This window comes from Schistocerca serialis, chromosome 2 (genome assembly GCF_023864345.2).
Source record: "Schistocerca serialis cubense isolate TAMUIC-IGC-003099 chromosome 2, iqSchSeri2.2, whole genome shotgun sequence".
In the NCBI taxonomy this organism is placed as follows: Eukaryota; Metazoa; Arthropoda; class Insecta; order Orthoptera; family Acrididae; genus Schistocerca; species Schistocerca serialis.
Window position 1 is genome coordinate 798,859,120 of NC_064639.1, and position 20,374 is coordinate 798,879,493.

Genomic DNA, 20,374 nt, shown 5'->3' on the forward strand with positions numbered 1-20,374 from the left:
CAATATCTCCGGATGTAATTAACATTTTACAATGCGACAAACGGCACTGATTACGTATTTGTTTATATGTTCAGATGCGCTAACAAAACTAACGGGGTGACATTTAAAAAAAACGTAGGTTTGTGTTAAAAAACATACTTCTGTGCATTTTTTTATGATTTGTATTAACCAATTACACTAGCCCCTCTCCTCGCGTTCGGTCTGTGGAATCGATTCGTCAGTATTTGACGTGGTTTACGAAATATATCCAGCGGTAATGTTAGGTGACTCACCCTCTATAGTGAGTGAACCAGCATTGCTGAGCCGGCCGAAGTGGCAGAGCGGTTCTAGGCACTACAGTCTGGAACCGCGCGACCGCTACGGTCGCGGGTTCGAATCCTGCCTTGGGCATGGATGTGTGTGATATCCTTAGGTTAGTTAGGTTTAAGTAGTTCTAAGTTCTAGGTGACTGATGACCTCAGAAGTTAAGTCCCATAGTGCTCAGAGCCATTTGAACCATTTTTCAGCATATCAGAGGAGTGTGGTGTCATCACAAGAATAAACCTCATGTAAACATTACACTACGTATTCTTCCGCGTTTGCTGGAACGTCATTGGATTTCGCGTTTCACGTGGAGCGGAAGCCAAGCTGTCTCCACTACATTCAAGTACGATAATAAGGATACGTTTTATCCTGTGAGTTACGGGGACATCGACTCAGCGATGATACGGGGCAACAGCTTTACCAGCGCATTTAACTTGGACGCCACAGGGTAGGCAAGTGATCCAACTGACCTGCTGTGATGTGAACACTTGCAGTAAAGACGTAAAAATAGGTGAGCAGAGAAACAATATAGCTTTGAATGTCATTTAATTTTCATACATAAGGAAATAATATAAGGCAAAACTCAGGCTATAAGCTTGTTCGGTGACCGGACGGAAAACATAACGTGCTCTCGATCTTACGTAATATAGTGGTGGTAAGTTCCTATGGGATCAAACTGCCGAGGTCATCAGTCCATAGGCTTACACACTACTTAATCCAACTTTAACTTACGCTAAGGACAACACACACACCATGCCCGAGGGAGGACTCAAACCTCCAACTTCCCATGTAGTTAAATATTGGTTGAAGCCACTGAAGCTGTTACAGACAGTCGTCTGGTAGTCTCTGAACTCCTTCCATATCGGACTCCGAGGAATACGGTGCATTTCAGTACTGCTACGTTGATAACGAGGCGATCAGCAACAGAAACCCAAGCCACCAAAAAATCCACAGTCAGAGCACTAGTAGCTTTTACAGGCACGGTGACTGTACACGATTTTTAAAATAAAAATTATGTAGCTAAAGTATGATTAAGAAAAACGTTGATGGCTGTTACTACTTTTTTTTCGTTTATTGATTTTCGATTCCACCCAACCTGAGGAGGGGCGGACTGACAGCCGCTTAATACGCTGCTCTACAACCGAGAGAAAAGTGAAGCAAACAATGGTGGAAGAACAAACAATATATAAAAAGGCGATAAAACGGTGACTTCGTTAAAAACAGTAAAATGGCGGAAAGTGGCGGAACGTAAAATGCAAAAACACGGCATTGACGATGCGGATGAAGACACACACGAAGGAGACATGCACAGTTACAAAACACGGCAACAGTCTGGTTTCTGTTCGCATGAGATAGAAACACAACTAGCGACAGAATGGTGGCTGTTGACAACACTAACAAGGGATGCACAACACTGAACACTCACTTAAACCAGCACTATAGAGACGACACGGCAGCAGATGGAGGGGGGGGGGGGGGACCCGGACCGATGAAGGGGTGAAGGGGAAAAGGGTGGGGAGGAGAGGAAAGGAAAAAAGAGGGGGAGCCGATGGAGGGAATGGACATAAAAAAAGAGGGGCTGGACGGACGCGAGAAGGAGTGGAAAAGGCAGTGAAGGGGAGAGCAAGGACTCAGTAGAGAGAAGAGAGAGGGTAGGTGGGGAGAAAACAGGATGGAAGGGGGGAGAGGGAGCCCTGGAAAAGGACAGAGGAAGGGAGGATTGGAGTTTATTGGAGGGATAAATGGAGGGAGAGAGGGCATCATCTGGGAGGGGGAGTCGACAGAAGCCACCTTGGGAAAGGAGGTGGAGGGTGTAGATGTGGAGGGTAGGGGGGACACAATGGTGAAGGTGTGGCAGAGGGCGGGGGTTGGGGAGGAGAGAAGCAGCCAAGGGATGAGGGGGATCAAGGCGGCGGGAGGTGTAGAGGTCGCGGATATGTTCAAGAAATATGAGCGGATGGGGGAAAGGAATCAGGTTGCAGAAGATCTGAGTGGGGGATGGGGGGCATATATGGAAGGCGAGGTCAAGTGCATGGTGCTCAAGGATCTGGAGGGACTTATAGAATGTGGGGGGGGGGGGCAGATATCCAGGCGGGACTGGCATAACAGAGGATGGGTCAGATTAAGGATTTGTAGGTGTGGAGAATGGTAGAGGGGTTCAACCCCCATGTCCACTCAGAGAGGAGTTTGGGGAGTCGGAGGCAGTTGTGGGCTTTGGATTGGATAGAGCATAGATGAGGGGCCCAGGTGAGGTGGTAGTCAATGGTGAGGCCAAGGTAGGTGAGCCTGGGGGAGAGGTGGGTAGGACGGGAGAAGGTGGTAAGGGAGAAATCAAAGAGCTTGAAGGAGCAAGTGGTACGACCTATGATAATTGCCTGGGTCCTGGAAGGATTGATTTTCAGGAGCCACTGGTTACATCCTGCAGCAAAAAGGTCAAGGTGATTCTGGAGAAGTCATTGGGACCATTGAAGGGTAGGAGAGAGGGCAAGGAAGGTGGTGTCATTGGCATACTCCAGGAGGTGTACTGGAGTGGGGGGGGGGGGGGTTGGGGCATATCTGCCACGTACAGGAGGTAGAGGAGAGGGGAGAGGACAGAGCCCTGGGGCACACCTGCGGAGGGGTAGAAGGTGCGAGAACTGGTGTTATGGATGGTAACATAAGAGGGGCAGTGGGAGGGGAAGGAGGCAATCTGACGAACGTAGTTCACAGGAAGGGCATAGGTCTGGAGTTTAAACAGGAGACGGGTATGCCAGACGTGGTCGTAGGCCTTTTCGAGGTCTAGGGAGACAAAAATGGTGGAGCGACGGGAGTTAAGCTGGAGGGAGAGGAGATGAGTGAGACATAGGAGTTGGTCATCAGCTGAGAAGGAAGGTCGAAAGCCACATTGGGTGTTGGGGAGGAAGTGCTGTCAGTGGAGGTGGTGATGGATGCGCTGGGTAAGGATGGATTTCAAGAACTTGCTGAACACCAAGGTGAGACATATAGGGCGATAGGAAGAGGCATCAGATGGAGGCTTGTTGGGTTTGGAGAAGCTGCACGGGATTAGCCAAGCAGTCTTAGGCACTGCAGTCCTGGACTATGCAGCTGGTCCCGGCGGAGGTTCGAGTCCTCCCTCGGGCATAGGTGTGTGTGTTTGTCCTTAGGATAATTTAGGTTAAGTAGTGTGTAAGCTTAGATACTGATGGCCTTAGCAGTTAAGTCCCATAAGATTTCACACACATTAGAACATTAGGTTTGGAGAACATCCGGATATGGGAGGTTTTCCACAGGTTGGGGTAGAAGCTGGTGGCAAGGATTACGTTGTAGAGGGTGGCAAGGACTGCAAAGAAGGAGGGTAGGCAGTGTTTGAGGTACTGTTACTACATCAGAATGTCTTAAAAGTTCTTTTACAGTGACATAGCAATAAGGTATTTAATAAATAAGTTGGACCTACTTCCAACGGACCAGTGTACGAGAGCTACCGCTGCTGACAAATTATTGCGTTTGTTTTTGTTTACATCAGGTTTATTGTTATGATGAATGAAGCATAGCAGGATTCATGCCTATCGAATGGGGACAAAAGTCTGCAGCAGTGTGCTACCACCTGGTGGCACTGAAGTAAACTTTTAGTTGAGTGGCAAGGGCGTGTTGCAGCATCTGTGCTACGTTTAATAGCATTCAAAGAAAAATAATCAATAAATCCGCAAGGTGTGTTTACGTGCTCTTGTGCTCCTGCACAGCAACCGCCTCTGAGCCCACGTATCCTCGCATGAGGCAGCTGGATCCCAGCTGATGTAACTGGTCTCGGATACTGGAAGCAGGACGGAGCCCTCACTAATGACCGCGCTATCGACCGAACGTTAAACTGTAATCTTCCTTGCTTCCTTCCTGGGACTGAGTTGACGTCTGAGCTGGTTCCATACCTTCTGTCGAGCAGAGATCTTTAATCTTACTGGACTCAGGAGTACCTCAACATTACGTAAACAGTCCATGACGGCTCCCCACATCACGAAACCAGATGCAACACCGCTGCTCCTCTCCAAAACAATTGAAAAATGGTATCTCTCCCCAGGTCGTCACCATACTCACTGAAGATGTCGTCTACGATAACGGAGACCCGCGATTCACGCCGTTCACCAGCAGTTCATGCTTTCTGATTACTCCTTATGCAGCTGTTTGTGTTGTGGCGTAAACGGCTGCCCACGCATGGGATGGTAATTCCCTAGTCCGACTGTTGCTAGCCTCTGATCAATGAAGTGGGATGCCACAGAATGTTGGAGTCAGTCCATTACTTGTTCTTGGATGTCAGGTGCAAATGTGAAGAGGCGACAAAGTCCATTGTGCACAGTGCAGCAATCATCCCTTGTGGTGGTCAGACGTGGTCGACTAGAACCTTGATGACGAGTATCCACGCCCTCACATTCTCACGCAGTATAACATCAGCCCTCTGTCACATCTGAATGCCGCACAAATCCGAATGCTGCACAACTCGACAACATGGTGACCCACGATGAGGCTCCTTTCAAAGTCGATCATTGCTGATAACGCTATCTTACACAAGCACACTGCATCTCCTTGTCCTTCACAGTTATCACTCAACATTTGACGTGTTCACCCCATTATACGTCCGGCCAGGCTTGGTAAGAACGTTAAACACGAGCAACATTAATGCAGTCTGGTGGCTGTTCTACGTGAGACAGAGAATTACTACTCTAATCATTCACATAGCCACCAATGGTGTGTATGTATACAAAATTACAGTGACATCCGGCCATGTCTTCTGGATGCTTCACTTTTTATTGTCAGGGAGTGTAAATGCTAAAAAATTTGAAGGAATGAATGCAAAATCCGTATAAAACATCATAAGAAAAGACGAAAGTCGGATATATTCGTACGAGTCGGAAAATAAACAGCAACCAAGATGAAGCAGAAGCAACAAAAGTGGTTTGTCGGTGAAGCACTTCGAAAAAAATAATCACTTCTTTCTAGGTCAAAATCGAGATGTCTGGTCATTGCTTTAGAGGTTTGAAGAACAGTTAATGCTGGATAGATAATTTGTTTGCCACAAGCCACCGATGAAACCAGGAAAATAACTGAACACACTGCAGCATGCTACAGAATGGCAATGCCAGCCACCATGCATTACGTCAAACAATTATTTAATAGAGAAAAAACCGTTAATTAAAGTCTTTTTGCCTTATTCTCCTGATTTATTGCCTAACGACTTCTTTCCGTTCCCTTAAGCCAAACGAAAAGCCAACGGCCTTGCAGCAGTGGTAACTCTGGTTCCTGTCAGATCACCAAAGTTAAGCGCTGTCAGGCGTGGATAGCACTTGGATGGGTCACCGTGTGGGTCTGCCAAGTGCTGCTGCCCAGTGGGGTGCACTCAGCCCTTGTTAGGCCAATTGAGGAGCTACTTGATTGTGATGTAGAGCGGCAATGGTCATGACAACTGATGACGGGTGGGAGAGTAGTGTGGTGACCACATGCCCCTCCGTATCTGCATCCCGTGACACCTAAGTACTGCGGATGACACGGCGGTCGATCCGTACAGTTGAGCCTTCATGGCCTGTTTGGGCGTTTTTTTCCTTCTTTTTCTATTTAACTCAAACGAAAAATGCGTGAAAAGCGTTTTCATCAGTCCAAGAAGATGCACATGCCAAAAACATTATTCCGGGGTACTGTCATCAGAGCGGAGAAATATTTTCCAGAATTGGTTCGAAATCAAGCATAAGTGTACAAACTTTAAAGCCGAATATACTGAGAAATAATAAAACGAACTGTTCCAAACCAAGTTTTGCTAAAAGCTGTCAGTGCCACACTCGTACAATGAGGAGAGTACTGGTGTGGCAGTAATCACGCCTCCCATCACATACAACGTGTGGGAGCAATGAGACCCAATAATTTTAAACCCGGAGTTCAGATCTGTCACCGGATGATCTACATCTACTTATATACTCCGCTAGCCACCAAGCGGTGTGTGGCGGAGGGCACAATTCGCGCCAAAGTCATATTTTCCCCCTCTGCTCCACTCGCGGATCGTGCGGGGGAAAAACGACTGTCTGGACGCCTCAGTATGAGCTCTAATTTCCCTTATCTTTGAATGGTGATCACTGCACGATTTTAAAGTTGGTGGTAATAATATATGCTCTACATCCTCTGTGAAGATCGGATTTCGGAATTTAGTGAGCAGCCCCTTCCGTTTAGCGCGCCATCTATCTGCAAGTGTGTCCCACTTCAAACTTTCTATGGGATTTGCAACGCTCTCGCGATGGTTAAATGTACCAGTCACGAATCTTGCCGCTCTTCTTTGGACCTTCTCAATGTCTTGAATCAGAGCCAACTCGTAAGGGTCCCATACACACGAACAATACTCCAAGACTGGGCGACTCAACGCATTGTAAGCTATTTCCTTTGTTGAAGGACTGCGTCGCTTCAGGATTCTACCAATAAACCGCAATCTAGAGTTCGCCTTACCCGTTACTTATGTAATCTGATCATTCCATTTGAGATCATTTCGAATAGCCACACCCATATACTTGACGGATGTTACCGCTTCCACAGACTGGGCATTTATTTTGTACTCATACATTAATGGGGATTTTCGCCTTGTTATACGCAGTAGGTTACACTTACTAATATTAATAGATAACTGCCAGTCATTACACCACGCATTTATTTTCTGCAAATCCTCATTGATTTGATAACAACTTCCGTGTGATACTACTTTCCTATAGACTACAGCATCATCGGCAAACAGTCTAATGCCGCTTTCAATACCATCAACCAGATCGTTTATGTAAATCGTAAAAAGCAGCGGACCTATTACCCTGCCGTGGGGCGCACCTGAAGTTACTCATGTTTCTATTGAAATCACCCCGTTCAGGACGATATACTGCTCCCTGCCTGTTAGAAAACTTTCTATTCAACCGCATATATCATCGGATAGACCGTAAGCGCGTGGTATTTGGAGCAAGCGACAGTGTGGAACTGAGTCGAACGCCTTTCGAAAGTCGAGAAATGTAGCATCAACCTGGGAGCCGGTATCTAGAACCTGTTGTGTATCATGAACAAGGAGGGCCAGCTTGTCTCGCATGACCGTCTAGAAAGGTCATTATGTCTGAACACAAAATATGTTCCATGATTCTACAACAAATCGATGTCAGTGGAATTGGCCGATAATCAGATTTTCTGCCCTTTTTATAGATTGCTATGACCTGGATAATGTTGTAATACTACACGCACTGAGACCAGCGGTCTGCACTTTGGAGAGTTTCTTTCAGCTTAAAGTTCTTAATGTCGATAAAAAAACTAAATATTCATTCCTGAGCATTAGTTTCTTTCTATCATCCGCATAATTTTGCAGCTAAGGATATAAGGCTGCCTCTGCAGCAGTGGTTCCCATCCTAGGGGTAATTACTCCCTGAACAGTACAATGAAATTTTCTAAGGAGTAAAAATCAAAAGAATTCGATTGTGTTGCGGTTACGACGCTAAATTATTGTTTTAAAGATCATTATTATTACCAATATTTCTTGAGACTTTAATTCTGATTATTAAGTTACCAGTCCTAATCAGCTTTTAAAACACGAGCATTAATCCGTGACACAATTTTGTTGCGGTTAAAGCTTATAAACGAACGTATGAACATCTACTCACATAGTCCACTTTCAACACACAAACTTTTTACTTCGTTCCATTTATCTATGACAGTGAAATTGAGAGGTGTACATCACATATGCTTTAATATCTCATTCTCATCAAAATGCCTTCTCTGAGTTGTAGGTGGTTCCTGCAATGGACCACAAATTGCTTGATTATTCGTTTGGCAACAGATAATCCATCCAATTGATGGCACGACAGAACAGTAACTACATAATGGTTGCTAAATTGCTGTAGGGGCTTCAGCGTTGTTATTATTATGACATAAAACTTTGGCAGCCTAAGATCTTCCAATTTCCACCAGTTCAGAAGTAAAGAGTCCATCAACGAAGTAATTTACATACAATAAGTGTAGAGCGCGCTTTTTACTTCTGTTGCATTTAAATTGGGCTGTAGAGTGTGGGTGAAGCAAGAGTCGCTAGGGAGAGGATGGTGTAGAGGAAGCATATTTTGTAACAGGTGTTTATCCTCAATGTTGATAGTTAGCTTTTTTTCTGAAGAGGAGTGAGAGATAGTTGTCACAGTGTTGCAGTAGTTACTCGGAGATGAAGAGGCTTGCACAGGATAAAGTCGCATGCAGAGCTGCATCAAACCGGTCTTTGGACCGAAGACCACAACAACATGTATGTACCCTCAATCACACTTCCCGTTCAAGTGCTTCATTATTCTATAAAAAAAGTTGTTAGAAATAAGGTGAACCACTAACACATTATATAATAAAACACCTACAGAAACTATCTTTCGTCATTCTAAATATAAAAGAGTTCAAACAAAATTATTTTTCGTTATAAAAGTTAGTAAGGTACTAGTGTTGACGACGTTGGAGGTGAGGAGAACTAGCTAATACTCATAGGTAATGGGCTCAGGAAGGTTGGGGAACACTGCTCTACAGCATATAAACCATGCAAGAATGGAAATACAGGCTATGTCACGAAACTGGAAGTATATCTCGAAGGTTGAAAAATGAGAGAGAGTTCTTTCTTACCAAATTACGAGTATCCAAGTTGCTATTGAAGGTAAATAGCTACCTAAGAATTTTTAACATTGTGCAGCCCTGTCAGCAACTGTGATAATTCTTCTTCAGGAGAAGGCCAAATTATTTTGGCTTAAATCTGGGTAAAGATGAGAAATTGTTACACCAGCTATGAGGTGGGTATGAGATACACGAAACTCTGATGACGAATTTTTGACACTATAATCGTGTATTAGGTATTTTTTTTACTTGGGCTATTAATAGTGGTGTTTATTAAATAAGATGACTAAGTAAAATACTATGTTTAAGATATAAAAACTTTTTTTGTGAAATAATGAAGTATCTATATTTTCTCAGAAAAGGTAAAAGTTTCAGAATTTTAACATTTTTTTCATACAAAATTCGAACAAAATTACAGTTTCTTTGATTAATTAACATAATGATACAATCTTCTAATTATAAAACAATAAAAGGTCTTATGAGATCAATTAACTCAGCGCCAATATATGCCTACAAATCAGCACATTCTCCACACATAAAAATGTCGTGCTTCATGCATATTGGCTTCTCACACTTAGAACAACAATGTTTTGTTTTCCTTTCTTGTTTTCGGTACATGCACCACACCTGACATACCTATCAGTCATTTTTTTGGGAACTGGCGATGAATTTTCTCCCAGTTGATCAGCAATCCCCTTTCTAATTTCTCTTGGAAGACGTACGTTTTCTTGTCTAATGCGAAGACTGTCATTTACCAGGTTCAAACCTAATTACGAATGAAATCTCGGCCCTTCATGCGTGTTTCGTCACCTTTGTTACTTTCTCTGTAGAATGTGATGGCATTTATGGCAGCCATATTGAGTACACCATAAGAAATTGTCATAGACCAACGTTTGCTGTTCCGGACAACATCATAAGTGGAACTCAGTTCATCCGCGATATCGATACCAGCTTTAGTTGAATTGAAATAAGCAAGCATTTCCGGTTTTCTTTTATCACCTGTCGATTTGTCTATGTTTTTATCATGGTGTAAAGTTGACATAACCAGCATAACTTTATATTTTTACGCACAACAGTGTAACATCATTCTGGAACCCTACTCGATAACTATATACTTCTGCTTCTCTTTTCAAAATCTCAGGTACACTGCCTGTGCCGACAGAAGTCAATGAATGTTCTATCGAGATGGATCACAAGGGGGTAACTAGTAAAACAATTATCGAACGCCAAATTCCTATTTGTTTTCTCATTGGCTCCACTAAACGATTTACAATATCACATACTTTTTTCTAAGCTGGTGAGGTCCTGGTGGTTGTTTTCCCCAGTACACTTCCGGTTTGCGGATATAGAATGTCTTCGCATCTACAAGAGCATATATTTCAATGCCATATTTGGCTGATTTGCTTGGCATGTATACACGGAAAGGACATATCCGTCGGAATGATAATAGCATCTCATCAATAGTAAGGTTCTCCGACGGCATATAGTGTTGTTGAATATTTTCAACAATATTATCAAAAATACTCTTATAGCAGTCAGATTGTCAGTCTTTTTCCTTTCGCCCCGAGTGTTCTTATCAATGAATCTCAAGCAATTTTGGAGGAAGTAAAACCTCAGCAGTGACATTGTAGTCCGAAAGATTGCAACTCCAGTACCATCTGTATTCCATAAATCGTCCAAGCTCTGTCTGTTTGAGTGGTTTAGGCCCGCTGTATACAAAAGTCCCATAAATGCCTTCAAATCCTCCAATGTTGCATCATTCATGTGGTACTGCTCTTTATTTTCTGGATATTTTCCCCTGATATTCCTTATTTGATTATTTGTATCTGTAAGTGTAGTATTCAACATACTGTTTGTTACAAAAAGACTCCAACATTCAGTCTCTGTTTTGGCGTGTTTTGCAGCACCTTTTACAGCTGGAGAATTGGTAATATTATTCTCTGAACGAATACGAATGCTTTGCCTAGGGCAAACCTCATCCGTTTTGTAACATCTTTGGACATATAAAAAATCCCACGTACCTCAGGTGACTGACTAGTAGGAGCCACTAACGCAAATTTTGGCTCTTCCGAATCATCCAAAATACCCTCTTCCTCCGAATCACTTTCTTCACTTCTTTGAGAAACTTTGTCGATCTCTTCTTCCCTCTCTGAGCCACAGAACTAGCCTTTGAACAGTTTTCTAAAACTTCTTCTAGTAGTTCTTGTAGCCGACGTTCAATTTCTTCATAAGACATATTGAGAAATATAAAATCCAAAAATAAACCAAAGAATACTGTAAATAACTTCATATCTCATAAACTTGCTGACAGTTCAGAAATGTACCACCGTCTACGAGGTCGGGTGCGACGTACCCTCGCCATCTTTGCACACGTGTGTCTCCCTCTGACGCTGGCGCAACAATAATCTCAACACTGCATCTTGCCACCACCACCTAGAGACAAGACCGCGGCGCGAAATTCATAGCAGGTCGTGACGTCACTCCAAGCGGGCCACCATGTTGTGTTTCGAAGCGTTTGTTTATCTACACGTTTGTTGGATCGAGTGCTATATTCGTGCTTAAAACTAGCGATTACAGTGTGTACGCGTAGTGAAGCTACTGTGAACATGGTTTACAAGTGTTGTGTGCCAAGGTGTCGTGGGAATTACGGAACTCGACCGAAAGTAATGTTGTTTTCCTTTCCGAAAGATGCGAATTTGCGTTGGAAATGTCTTTCAGCGATTCATCGGGACAGTTTCCAACCCACTGAGCACACGAAGGTATGTAAAAACTATATACCTAGTACAATTATTATTTTTTTCTGGTGGAATATCTTGCATTTTGGATACATTTGACTAAAATTGTGAGCAAAAGTTCGCAGTAAATAGGCCTAGTATTCGTTATCAAGTTGCTTTATTTTGATTTTGAAAACGAAATATAAATTTGTGGCTCGTGTTACTTTTTATTCGTGTTTAAATTTCTCTGCAGTTCGTATTTTGTTACGCATTACCGATACGTTTTATTCTCTATTTGTGAGTGGGTGTTGAGTGCTAACGAATGTTGAAACTGCTGTTTTCATGTTTAAAAAGCGATCTCTCTGTATGAAGTATATCTGTGTTATTTTTCGATGTGTCAAACAATGGAACAAATTAATCTAGAAATAGGTTAAATTTATTATTGACGTTTTTAGCTTGACACATTGTCTCATTCCAACTGCTGCAAATGTCTGCTGAAGGTTTGTAGATTTTCACTGTTGCCTTATGCTCAAAATCTGCCATATTTTTACAGGAAAGAAAATTTACATTACAATAACAACGCATAATTGTTTTTGTGAGGTGAGTTAAAAGTGATTGTTTGCTTGGGGAATGTACTCAGCTTTCCTGAGGGAGCTCTATAAACAGTTACACAATATTTATTCAGGATACTGAAGGCAGATGAATTTAATATTATACACTGTATTAGTGCAGAATTTTTCAAGTGAGTGTAAATAATAGTTGTCTGGTCCAGAAAGAATGTACTTTATCCTAGTGCATTTTTCACAAATGTACCTTGTTTTATCATGTATATCGCAATATTATTTACATCCCGCACTCGTACGTTTTCACTGGCTATTGATAAGTCTTATGCAATTACATTACCGGTAAAAAAGAATTATAAACTCTAGTTTGTGCTATATCGCGATTGATAAAGTTACTTATTTTAACCATTCGGCAAAGTACTCTCCTCTTTGCGTGGTACCATTTGCCAAGATCTCGTTTCGTTATCTCCAGCGGTTTACGAGATATGACAGGCGTTATGAATATTTCATTCCCGCGCGTTGCGATCGGAGTGAAGTTGCTGCAGACGCTCAATTTTTTCGAGATTGGAAGCAGATATTGATCCAAAGTTTTACGAAAATTTCAAAACCTCATCTGTATTTCATACTCAGCAATAGAATGTGTAATATGCATCAAACAGAAATTCATAGCGACCCCTATTTTTGATGGCAACGTTCTCAAATTTGATACTCATCTGTGAAATACCACAATAGTTATGACCATTATCGAAATGATTGGCACTTCATCATGAAGCTGCCATATAAAGCTAAAAGTATTTCAGAAATTAATTATTTTTTACGGAATAGGTTCTGTAAAACCGTTTGACAAAGATTTGCAGGCCGTGCGTCTCGATTCTTTAAGCGCCAAGCCAACCCTGGCCCGCTTTGCGTGATGTCACAAGAGCGCGCCGCGGCCTTCTCTTTAGGTGGTGGTGATCTTGCCCCTCTCTCACTTACCTCCAGTCACTGTGACAGTAAGATCTGTGTGGCAACAATGATATTCAATAATCAGCGCTTCAAAACATCACAGGTATGACATACCCGACCTCACTCACGCCGGGTTAAGGAATAATTCGTTTCAGCACTTGCCATACAGCCATGAAATCGCCTGAAAACCTATCTTGGAATGAAGATTTCTTTTTCCGTTTTAGCGACGAAGCGAAACGCTCGGGCTTAGTGAAAAAAGCCGGCCGGAGTGGCCGAGCGGTTCTAGGCGCTACAGTCTGGAACCGCGCAACCGCTACGGTCGCAGGTTCGAATCCTGCCTCGGGCATGGATGTGTGTAATGTCCTTAGGTTAGTTAGGTTTAAGTAGTTCTAAGTTCTAGGGGACTGATGACCTCAGCAGTTGTCCTATAGTGCTCAGAGCCATTTAGTGAAAAAAAAAGATTAAATACATATACACAAAAGAAGATTAGTCTGCAATGAGAAACCAAGAGAAAATGGGCAGACCTGCAACAATGAAAGGCTTAGTTGATACAAATACAAACCTGATTACGAATAATCTCCTCCGCTGTGATTCACAGAAACGGCTGTGAGAGACATTTATCACATATTGTGAAAATAGAAATATGAAGAGATATCAGCTTCATATCTATTAGATCTACAACTTTGCTTCCGTCGTTTTGCAATAGATGGCAACAGCGGCAAGTGATGGTGCAGATGGTAGGTCGTAAGGTCATTTTTTAGTGCAATAAGTTTAGGCATTTGTAAACATAACGCCATCAAGATATTACTCAATTTGCGATTGCATCAAAAAGTTATTCTCAACTGAGTATGTCATCTTACGAGCCTAGTTCAGAGATTGGCATGGCGGTGGAAGATAGAAGGTTTTCGAAGCTACTGAAACCGAAGAAAACAATAACAGGAGGTCGTTATCGAAAGCAGTTGACGTATTTAAGCCGAGCACTGAAAGACAAACAGCCACAATACGACGATTTGCAGCATGACAATGCTAGACATCCGTGTCGCAAAATCCATCAAAACATACTTGGAAACGTTGAAATGGGAAGTCCTACCTCACCCGCCGTATTGTCCTGACATTGCTCCCTCTGACTGTGACCTGTTTTTGATAGATAGCACATGCTCTGGATGACTAGCTCCTTCCGGTCATATGAACAAGCGCAAATACGCGATCTCCTCAAATGATGCCCAGTCCTCTGCTGCGGGCTTCGTTTGCTGCCCGAAACATAGGAGAAAGTGTCCAGCGACGGCCAATACTTTGAACCGTAATTTTTTTGTATTTTTTTTCAAATAAAGCTTCGAACGTCGAGAAAAAACGACCGAAGCAAAATAAGAGACCTAACAGAAAAGGTAAGAACGCTGGAAATATCTGCAAAATAGAACTGTCCCTAGAGGACCATCACAGAACGTTGTAATGGTACTTTGACTACCGCGCCTCCGCCAATACAAAGATATAATTTACGATCGCGCACGCAGGAGAGCGCTGCGCCAGCGACCGATTTTTATAAATAATTTTGATCTTTTTTTTTTACTTTTGCGTAGGTGTTTGTTTTTAACAACTAATTGATTACTCTCTCTCTCTCTTGTCTTCATACGAAAGACGTGTATTTTTCGGCGCTGTGTTGAATGTGCTTTTGGGTCGAAATTAAAATTATATTACAAAGCGAGGTTGTTTCAATAGTGATTCGAGGTGGTTATCGCCAAATTTGTAAATTGATCATGACAGTGACAACTTGAAGAAGTTTTCAACAGACGGAGATAAGCGAAAGACGGGTCGTCCTACAAGAGAAATTAGGAGGACAGCCATGAAGACTATATTGTAATTAGTACTGCGTTTCTAACAAGATTATAAGGTAAATTTCAATTAGTTTCTGATGCTATTTCCGTACAGTCGCTTTTTGTAGTGTTGCCGACCCGGTCTGCCATGCACTGTCAAATTGCAGCACTATCTCAATCAATAATACGAAGTCCGCCTTATCCGTAACTTATTCCACCAAAATTCAAAACCCAATCAGATTCTCTATTTTATATTTTTCACGGCAGAACCCCGAGGTAAGGAAACACTACAACGTATCGACACATTCCTGTAATATAGGGGTTGGCGCATAAGCTCGTAACGTTGTTCGACAAAGAGTGGAAAAGGTGAAAATCTGAGGGCGTAGTATCAGGTGAATTAGGTGGATACGGAATAAATTCCCACCCTAACTCCTGCATAGTGTTTTTTGTGAGTGTTGCAGAATGCGGACTGACGTTGCTGTGGGGTAGCATCACTTCACCCGGTCTTTCCGGGCGTTGTTCTTGGATTGCATCTGCAAGACGTCTCAGCTGTTGACAATGAATGTCAGCAGTGATAGTAACACCTCGAGAAAGCAATTCGTAGCACACCACACCATCACTGTAGCACCAGGTGTATAAAATCATCATTTGTGGATGCGCGCATGTCATTGTATGGGGCGTTAGTACTTTGTTTGGGCTCAACCGCTCCTCTCTTTTTCTTATGTTAGCACAAAGACACCATTTCTCGTCTCTAATGACGACACAGGATAGGAATGGTCGGTGTTATTGAAGAGCAGTCAGTTAATTACGAGGAAGCAGAGATGCACGTATGGCCACCCACAGGTTTTTGTAATTTTTTCTTAGAGCTTGTGGTACCCATACCCCGATTTCTGAATCTTCTTCACTGCATGTAAATGTCGCAAGATGGTAGAATGATCAAAGTTCATCACACTCGTCAGTTCTTGAGTATACTGGGGTGGATTACTGTGGATTAATGGGTCTTAACGTAATTAATCAAATTCCGAAGGTTCTCCTGAGCGTGGAAAGTGAGTAATGTCAAAACGATCTTCCTTAAGACGAGAAAACCTGTCTCTTGCCCTGCTTTGTCCAGTAGCATTATCCCCATACACGGTGCAAATGTTTCAGGCTGCCTCCTCTTCTGTCACAACACTATTGAAGTCAAACAGAAGAATACGTGGGAAATGTTCCCGTTGCTCCACTTGCTATTACATTTTCTAGGGCCTACAGTTCCCCTCACTATCTCCAAATGTCAATATGTAGACTCAAATATCAACAGTGAGCTACAAATAAAAAATGGAAATCGATAAATGAACGCATAGCAACAGGAATACCACCATAAAACAAAAACGCTACGAACTTATGAACTTATGCACCAAGCTAATATATGCCGATTGAGAGAGATATTTCGTAACTGGAGAACTGTACACAATTATATAGTCAAGTATATACACAAACAGATCAAAAGTGGATATGGAAAACCGTACTGGATGTGATTTCCTCTGACCACAAAATAAGGAAAAAACTCTTGAGTGAAAATTCATTCTGGAAATAATCCCCCAGGCTGTGCTTAAGCCATGTCTCTGCCATATCCTTTCTTCCCAGAGGACTAGTCTCGCAAGGTATGCCGTAGAATTTCTGTGAAATTTTGAAGGTAGGAGGCGAGGGACTGGATAAAGTAAAGCTATGAGGGCGGGTCGCGAGTACTGCTCGGATGGCTCACTTAGTAGAGCAGTTGGCCACCAAAAGCAAACGTCCCAGGCTCCAGCCCGGCACACAGTTTTAATCTAGTAGGAAGTTTCAAATCACCCCATATTCCGCTGCAGAATGAATATTCACTCTGTATACCTGGTGAGGCTCCGACATTTTTAACTGAAACTTTCGCACTTATGGGAGCAATAAAATTCACAATCTTCATCAGCATCATCAAATAATCAGACTTACAAAGCATTCTGGAATTAGTTACAGAAACTGGAACAAAAGAACAAGTAAATGCGTTCTGGAACTAGTTGGTTGCTATCATCAATTGGCATTTTGGACACCACTCCTGTCGATGCGATGACGTAAAAATTAGTGTTGTAAATCACACCCTCTGCTACAAGGAAAGCAAAGTCAAATTCTTATCTCGTGGTCTTGCGGTAGCGTTCTCGCTTCCCCCACACGGCTTCCCGGGTTCAATTCCCGGCGGGATCGGGGATTTTCTCTGCCTCTAGATGACTGGGTGTTGTGTGTCCTTCATCATCATTGACTCGCAAGTCGCCGAAGTGGTACCAACTAAAGAGGACTTGCAAAACGGCGGCCGAACTCCCCCGCATGGGGCCGCCCGGTCAACAATGCCATACGATCATTTCATTTCATAGGAGCTCGTGAGATCTGACTTCTGCCGCGTTGTACGATCCAAGTTGTTGCAAACGCGACCATAGCTGGGTTTATAAAGACAAGTAGACATAAAAATTTAAACGGGACGATGGATTATAAATTCAATGAATTAACTAAATGAAGTATTTTAATGCAAACGGGTGGTTAGCTAACACATAAAACAGAACCGTTGTATACATGCATCAGTTTCAACTTGTCGATAAATTTAAGAATATATGCCTTAGAATGCGCTTACGGAGGTGATCAGTCTTACTTTTGTTATAGTTGTGAATCTTTTTACTTTTTTATGGCTCAAAAGTAGGTATGATAGAAGCCAAAAACAAATAATAATTGAAAACTGTGAAACTAGGAGAGCGTAATACTGAAGCCAGGAGCACAGTATGGTGACGCTTTTCTTGTCGACAGTCTGGAGAAATGTGTCCGTGGCGAGTCTTAAAACAAGAGATCAAGAGTGCACTCACCGCTGCAGGTGTGGGCGGCTCTCCGCGTTGCCCATGGCTTCTGGGCGTTTTGCGGTGGGACCGGAGTCAAATAGTCGTCCTCTCCGCACGACTAAACATGACGCATATTTGTTCCAGCAGCTCGTAGCCTTTGTTCGCTGTCACTGTCGTCTCATGTACGAATTACAATGCTTCACAGACCAGCAGCCAGTTATTACTTCTTTCCGGCCAATCTCGACAATCGAGAGTTATTACACAGCACGTGCTCTAGATTAGCTTGATTGTGATAGCTATAGTCCAGTGAGTGCCGACGCGTGACAAACAGTCCATACTTACATGCATCCGCCAGAGTGACCACACATTCGCAAAAGTCACGAGACGAGATTTCTACGTGCATTGACTCTGCCTATCATTCGTCATCAATCTTTTTATGTTTTTTGGATAACGAAAGAGAAATTTAAAATATATTGCCATTATCTATCACGTGAGGATTTAGCAGCCCATGTTGAAGTTGTGGTTTTCATTCAGAAATGTGGCTTGATGTAGCTCTCCATGATTCTCTGTGCTGAACAAGCCCCTAAATCTCCGAATAATAACTTCAGCCTACATTCTTTTGAACCCGCTAGCTGTATTCATCTCTTGATCTCCCTCTACAATTTTTACATCCCAACCCCATCCTCATTTCCCTCCAGTACTAAACTGTGAGCCCTTAATGTTTCAGAATGTGTCCTCTCAACCGATTCGTCCTTTTAGTCGAATTATATCGCAAATTTCTTTTCTCTTCAGTTCTATTCAATACCTCACCATTGGGTACGTGAACCACCCACCTAAACTTTAGCATTCTTCTGTAGCACCATGTCTCAAAAGATTCTGTTCTCTTCCTAACATTTTATCGTCCACGTTTCACTTCCACACGATGCTTCACTCCAGACAAATACATTAAGAAAAGAGATCCTAACACTCAAATCAGTATTCGGTGTTAACAAATTTCTCTGCTTCAGAAAAACTTTTCTCGCCATTGCCAGTTTACTTTTGATATTATCTACTTTGGCTGTCATCAGTTATTTTACTGCCCAAATAGCAAAACTTTTGTATTACTTCTTGTGTCTCGTTTCATAATCTAATTTCTTCAGCATCGCCTGATTTAATTCGATTACATTCCATTATCCCTGTTTTGCTTTTATTAATGATCATATTATATCCTTCTTGCAAAATACTGTCCATTCTCTCAGCGACTCTTCCAAGTCCTTTGCTGTCTCTGACAGAATTGTACTGTCATCACCAAACCTTAAAGTTTTTATTTCTTCTCCCTGAACTTAAATTCCTTCTTCAAAATTGTCTTAGGTTTCCTGTATCCTCGCTCAGTGTACTGATTGATTAAATCGAGGACAGGCTGCAACCTTATCTCACTCCTTTCTCAACAACTGCTTCCCTTTCATATCCCTCTTGACTCTTATAACTACTGTCTAGTTTCTGTCATATATAACCTATAACCTTCTGTTTCTGTATCCCCCCTCCCCAACTTCGGAATTTAAAAAGTGTATTCCAGTCAACACTGTTAAAAGCTTTCTCCAGAATTACAAAAGCCATAAACGTATGTTTGCCTTTTCTTCTCGTTTCTTCTAAGGTAAGTCTCAGAGTCAATATTGCCTCGAGTGTTCCTACATTTCTCTGGAATCCAAAATGATATTCCTCGAGGTAGGCTTCTAATAGTTTTTCCATTCTTCTCTAAATAATGCGTGTTAGTATTTTGCAACTATGACTTATTAAACTGATAGTTCGATAATATTCACATGTAGCAGCATCTGTTTCCTTTGGAATTAGAATTATTATATTCTTCTTGAAGTCTGAGGGTATTTCGCCTGTCTCATACATCTTACATACCAGCTGGAAGGGTTTTGTTATGGCGCTATCCCAAGCATGTCAGTAGTTCTGAGGGGATGTTGTCTACTTTGGCGGCCTTGTTTCGAATTCTGTGCGCTGTCAAATTCTTCTTGTGTTATCATATCTCCTATCCCATCTTCATTCAAGTCTTCTTCTCCCTCTGTGATACTGACTTGAAATTGTCGTTGTCTTTGTTATGGTCTTCAGTCCGAAGACTGGTTTGATGCAACTCCCCATACTATATTATCCTGTGCAAGGCTATTCATTTCCGAATAACTACTGCAAGTTACATCCTCCTGAACCTGATTCATGTCTTAGTCTTCCTCTGCAATTTTTACCCACCACACTTCCTTCCAACACCAAACAGGTGATCCTTTGATGACTCAGAATGTGCCCTATCAACTGAACCCTTCTTTTAGTCAAGTTGTGCCACAAATGTCTTGTCTTCCCAATTCTATTCAGTGCTTCCTCATTGATTACGTGATCAGCTCGTCTAATTTTCAGCATTCTTCTGTAACACGACATTTCAAAAGTTTTTGTTGTCTGCTTGTTCTAAACCATTTGTCGTCTGTGTTTCACTACCATGCAGAGCTACACTCCAGACAAATACCGTTAGAAAAGGCTTCCCAACACTATATTCGATATTATAAAATTTCTCTTCTTCAGAAACGCTTTCCTTGCCATTGCCAGTCTACATTTTATAT

The 20,374-nt window shown here is 42.3% G+C and overlaps 1 protein-coding gene across 1 annotated transcript in view; it reads right to left on the reverse strand.

Moving 5' to 3' along the window:
• Positions 1-17,832, reverse strand: part of LOC126458039 (uncharacterized) — a 425,031-nt gene extending 407,199 nt beyond the window's left edge. The window contains exon 1 of the mRNA XM_050094831.1: positions 17,808-17,832. The gene's annotated coding sequence lies outside the window, so the exon portion shown is untranslated. The remainder of the gene's footprint in view (positions 1-17,807) is intronic.
• Between the last annotated feature and the right edge of the window lie 2,542 nt (positions 17,833-20,374).